Here is a 5,946-nt window from a genome sequence, read left to right on the forward strand (position 1 = left end):
AAAATAAAAAAGATAAAAATATAACCCTCAGAAATGTACATAACTTTTAGTAAGAACTGTTTTTCTCATATGACTGCTAACTTTGGCTTCGTGATCACGTATTGTCACACAAAGGAGTGATATCCTTACAGCTTCATTGACAACTTTAACTTAGTTTTAGCCCCCAAAAAATACTAATACTCCCAATTTCAGCATAAACGAAAAGGGAAGTCACTTGCATGGGTAAAAAACCCATCTATTTGGTTGATATATCAGAAGATGGAGGCGCCTTGTTAGTGGCAGCAGATGAGGAACTTGTTGACGCTTCAGCATCAACAAGTTTCCGGAGTCTATCTTGAAGGACTCGAACTCGATTCTCTGTTTTACGGAGCTTTCGCCATCTATAGGCAAACCAAAGACCAAATCCCCCATATACAACTATATATGAACCCCAAACATAGGGGTAAGTTTCTGCATTCTCTTTGATCTTCTGGTACTGTTGTTGTATCTTGTCTGCCCAATTAGTATACGAGTAACTCTCCAACTGCTTGTCTGTTGCAGCTGGTTGTTGACTACCTTCACTGTTCTCCTGAGAAGTCATCGCTATCCAATGATTTACCACTTGAATCTATCGAAAACCACCACGTAGATGTTTGTTGCTTGGCTGCAGAAAAAAAGAGCATAATTTGGTTACTTTTCATTTTTGTTGATGAAGTGCACAACTTGGTTACTTGGAGCAAAAACATTATCAACTACTACAAGTACCTGAAGATTATTTGGTCTTAAGTCTTAACCGTCCCTAGGAGGCACACACTGCTCTCCAATATACAGAAAAAAGGAAGATTACTCCGGCATTTCACATTTGCAATTTGTATTGAGTTACTACATAGTACTTAGTAGTTAGTACATGCTATGATGCAAACAATTTATGGCCAAACGATCGATCTAAACTCAAAGAGACATCTTAACACCATATCCAAGATATGCTTCATCATATCTAGAAGGATTCACCAGGATAATACTAATCTCATGCCTTTTCTGTTTCAAAACATCTGTGATATTGTATAATACATTAAAAATTTCTACATAATTTCAGAGAAAAACAAATAGAACGACCATGCCTCTGCCAAATCACGATAGAATGTCAATATCTGGCATTTTCAAAAAGTGCTTGGGAAAGCTAAAGACAGAACTTCATAGTCAAAAATAACAACTGATTTGGTCACTAATTGAGTAATGGAAAAATAAATACAGGGCTCAAGTTCATGGATCTTGTAAACCAAGATATCAAGCCCAGGCCAGCTAGCAGAAAAGATCCAAAAGTTATAAGTGGTTACATATTACCAACTTCAGAAAAGAATCATGTAAGCTCTTTACACGTAATGCTTCCTTGGAGAAGCTAAAGAACTAGAAGAGCAATATTGCTCTGAAGACTTCCATTGAGACCAAAAGAAATCCATGTAATAGACTTTCAATAATCAATGGACCAGTTAAACACAATCAGACTAAATTTTAATTAGAAGGGCAAAGCAAAGATAGCTTCAAAACATGAGCAAACTATTTTCAAACAGTTTCGTGCTCTAAGACAATTAAACTAAAAATCCCACAAAAAGTTTCAATGTCCATTACAAATCCTTTTTAACAGAGAGAAGCTGACCATAGATCATTCCCCAACTGAGCATTATCTAAATTACATGTCCCATTTTGAATTCTCCATCTAACCAAAAATGATTGACACATTTCTTTTGATAATCGAGAAATCCCCCAGGCCAGTGGCACAAGGTCCAAAACTCGATAGATAATGGCTGCCCTCTACCTTTCTCCACTTAAATAACAAACGTTTGTTCGAGGCAAGGTTCAAACCTGTGATGTGAACCTAACGCGCACGTCAGGCGCTACACTCTTACTACTAGAACAAAGCCCTGGGGGCGATGATCAACACTTTGACTAATATTTTGAAATTTAATTCTCATTCCATTTTATATACCAGAAAAATTGTGACCTAGAAATCACATTTAAAGTAATCTAAATTTTACTTTTAAGACTAGTCTAGTATATTTAGCTCCAAATGTTGGTCAAATTGTCTATAGGTATGAGGAAAAAACACCAAACAGATCGGGACAGAGGGAGTTAGCTCCATCAATTGGAGCTTTAATTCGTAAAATACCGAAATAACTCTAAAACTTCACGCTTTCTAACTACTAAACGATAAATCCAATATGATGTGAAACTCTGAAAAATGCGTACCTTTAGCTGGAGTTAATTCTCTGCGAACAAACCTTGATCTTCGTGAAGAATTCTTCTAGAACTATAGAGGTTACTGAAGGGAGAAATAGTGTAAAGTTGGGTGGGGGTGGGAGGAAAGGGGAGCCGTCGTAGGGTTTATGGAAGGGAAGAAGTTCTGCAAATTAAATTTGGGTTGTCAATTAAATTTTCTCCCTCTTTCTTTGCATGTCTTGTTTGTCGAAAGAGAAAAGGAAATGTATGTGGAGAGGAAAAAGTTTAAAGGGACGGAAAGTGCAAATCATCCTATCTCATCGATTTAAAATATTTTTTTCAACTCAAATACATAGTATAATATATTTTTTTTCTAATTTACATTGTGTGTCGTTTTCAAAAAATTATTATTACTAAAAACTGATATGATATTTGAATCTGAATTTAGATGCAATTTGAGTAGTTTGCATTGATGTTAAGCCATGTATTGTGTCGAAAAAAAACTACTTAATAATTTTAAGAGAATATGTGCAATGTTATATAATAACAATCAACTAATTTAACATTTAATGATTCAAAGAAAAAAAATTATATATATAGGGTATTCAAAATTTAAAATATGTGGCTAGAGATATGAATAAACTCAAAATAGAGCCACACTGAAATAAAGTTTCGCTGGCTAAAAAATTATTTAAATTTTTAGATAGTCTATTAAAGTGGATTTTAAATTAAGGATGATATCTTCACTTGCATCATTATAAAGCTAATCATTATTGAAAGATAACAACATACCAAAATAAAATTAGAATTTCAAAATAAAATATTTTTTGAAAGATAACAACATACCAAAAAGTCGTTCAAGTCATAGTAAAAGAGTCATGTCGTAACCAAAAAGTCGTTCATATTGTGTCAGCCTTTGTGCTTTGCCATAAATACAAGTTATTATTTCGCTTCGTGACTATTTTTAGGTTCCAATGACTCCAATAAGAATGATGCAAAAAAAAAAAATCACTACGAGATTTGAAAAAATATTAGTTTTTTTTCATGTAGTATTTCTTAATTAATATCTGACGATTATTTATAATTATATAGAAGGTTTAAATTTTAAGGTTATTTATATATAATTCAAATAACTCAGATGTTTAATATGGTTAGTGTCAAATATCAAAATGGAGTCATACTGGAAAAAATAAATTCACTGGCTAAAGAATTATTTAAATTTTTAGATACCCGACTAAACTGAGTTTTTGAATTAAGGATAATGTTTTTACTTCCATTATTATAAACATAATTATTATTGAAAAATAAAATTTTAGAAACTGAAATTTTAAAATAGAAATATTTTTTGAAAGATATCAACACACCAAATAAGAGTTCAAGTAGTAATACAAGAGTCAAGCCGTATCCAAAAAATCCTTCATAGTCTCAACTAGGGATGTTCATAAAAATTCGAAAACCCGAACCAAACCAAACCGACCAAAAAACCCGATATTTTTTGGTTTGGTTTGGTTTTGGTTGTGAAATTTAAAAACCGATCAAATTTGGTTTGGTTTTGGTTTTAATTAAAAAAAAACGAACCAAACCGAATATAGGAGTAGCTTCTTAAATTTATTATTACACCTATATATATGTATACTTTTATACAAAGTTTTAAAAAATTTATAGTAAATATTAATCGTTTGCACTTTTAGTACAGTTCTTGACCTTTACATTGTAGTTTAATTGGTAGCTTTCTTTTGTTAAGTGTACGAATCTATTTCATGTTAAAATAATATATTTTTAATTGAGTCCTTAAATTATTCATCACTATTTGATTCAATTATCATCAATATATCTTGGTAATTAATAGATTTCTCAAAGGGCAATTGATTTGATAGTGTTACGTTGAAAATATAGTCGTCGAAATGTGTGTTGGTAGTGTATGTCTTATATTTAAGAAAAAACCGACAAATAACCGAAAAAACCAAAAAAATCGACATAAACCGAATCGGAAAAAAATATACTTAATTGGTTTGGTTCTAATATTTGAAAAACCGACTTACTTGGTTTGGTTTCTTTTTAGGGAAAAACCGATCCAAACCGAATCATGAACACCCCTAGTCTCAACCTTTGATTGTTTTGCCATAATTATGAGTTATTATTTTGCTTCCTGACTATTTTCAGGATCCAATGACACCGCTGAGAATGATACCAAAAAAGAAAATAGAATTATAACTAGGAAATTTGAGAAATGGTTAATCTTTTTCATGTAGTGTTTCTTAATTTATATCCAATAATTATCTATATTTATCAAGAAGGTTTAAATTCTAAGACTATTGGCACATAATTCAAATAAATAAATATTTGACATGATTAGTGTTCGCGCATCCGCGCGAGTACTAATACTAGTTAATATATAAAAGGAGAAGCAAATCCATGATATTATGCCAAGTGTCACAACGAAATATTGTGTAAAGTTTTAGGACCAACCTCCAATAAATGTGGAGATTCAAAAAAACTTAAAATAAGAAAAAAAACTTACAAAATTTATTCACATCATGGAGTCCACGTTTTTGGGCATGTATTTATTAAAACTGAAAACTAAAAAAAATACAATTACTCCAATTCCAAAAAATAAACTCCTAAATTTTTCATTAGTTTTTAATTTATTATAAACCTGAATTCGCCAAATTTTTTTATACAATTTTTTTACATAGAAATAGGAAAAAAGAAAAAATAAGACGCTTCACGAGCGTCTCATCAGTTCAAAAATAAATTGACACCCACGTTGTTTTATTAGTTTTTTATTTAGTTTATTATAAACCTAAAAATTCGACAAAAAATAGAGAATTGTACAAACACGAAGAAAAGAAAAAAAAGCACTCCACGATCCCAAACACTCCACGATCGTCTTACCAAACGTGGGTATCAAAACCTAACTCCATAATTTAAAAACTGTTTCCTACGCTGATACTATCCCAAACGTCTGCTGCTCCTTTTATTTTCTTTTCTTTTTGCTCAAAATACACAACTTTACAAATATGGTTACAATACTTCATAAAATCAGTCAAATTTCAAGCAACTCAACAGAATTTCAAAGTTAGAGCCCTTCGAATGTGGGAAATCTCGAATCGTTTCAAGCCTGAAATACCAAATTTCATCGAGTTGATTTTACAAGATGCAAAGGTAACATATTCAACTTTACATAATTTTAAAGTTTCACTTCTTTACTGGTTTAATGGCACAATAAATTGTATTAATTAAACGATTATGTGTAGTACCGGTATTCTATTTCTGTTTTTAAAAGTTTATCATCTGAAAGTTTTTTTTTAATTTCTTTAGGACGAGCATACTGAAGTTTTGCTTATATATGAAACGATTTTGTGTAGTACAAATGTTACTCTATCTATTTCTTAAAGTTGGATTCACGATTGTGTTTCTTAAGTATAAGAAAATCGCCAGTAATTCAAGTTCTATATAAAATATTCTTTAATTGATATGGAACTCATTATAAATTATTGTAATTCATCTATACTGAATCTTTGTAGTAAATAACATACATTGTGTTGAAAATATATCTCTGCCAGATAACAAATATGGTCGTCTCGGTTAAACTATTATCGGCAAGTTTGTTATTAAGTTCGTTTTAAAACACGTCCTCGGACCGCGCCACATGAAATGCACCCGTGATCCACGACATATTTTATTTAACATTGTTGAGAATTGGAGTTGGGTCATATGAAATACACACCCGAGTTTAGGAAGGTAATA

The 5,946-nt window shown here is 31.3% G+C and overlaps 1 long non-coding RNA gene across 1 annotated transcript; it reads right to left on the reverse strand.

Moving 5' to 3' along the window:
- Positions 1–2,488, reverse strand: LOC104246279 (uncharacterized). The gene is made up of 2 exons (XR_011402691.1): positions 2,227–2,488; positions 1–643 (listed from the first exon to the last, which is right to left on the reverse strand). It is a non-coding gene; the product is annotated as an uncharacterized lncRNA (long non-coding RNA).
- Between the last annotated feature and the right edge of the window lie 3,458 nt (positions 2,489–5,946).

This window comes from Nicotiana sylvestris, chromosome 1 (assembly GCF_000393655.2).
Source record: "Nicotiana sylvestris chromosome 1, ASM39365v2, whole genome shotgun sequence".
Taxonomy (NCBI): domain Eukaryota; kingdom Viridiplantae; phylum Streptophyta; class Magnoliopsida; order Solanales; family Solanaceae; genus Nicotiana; species Nicotiana sylvestris.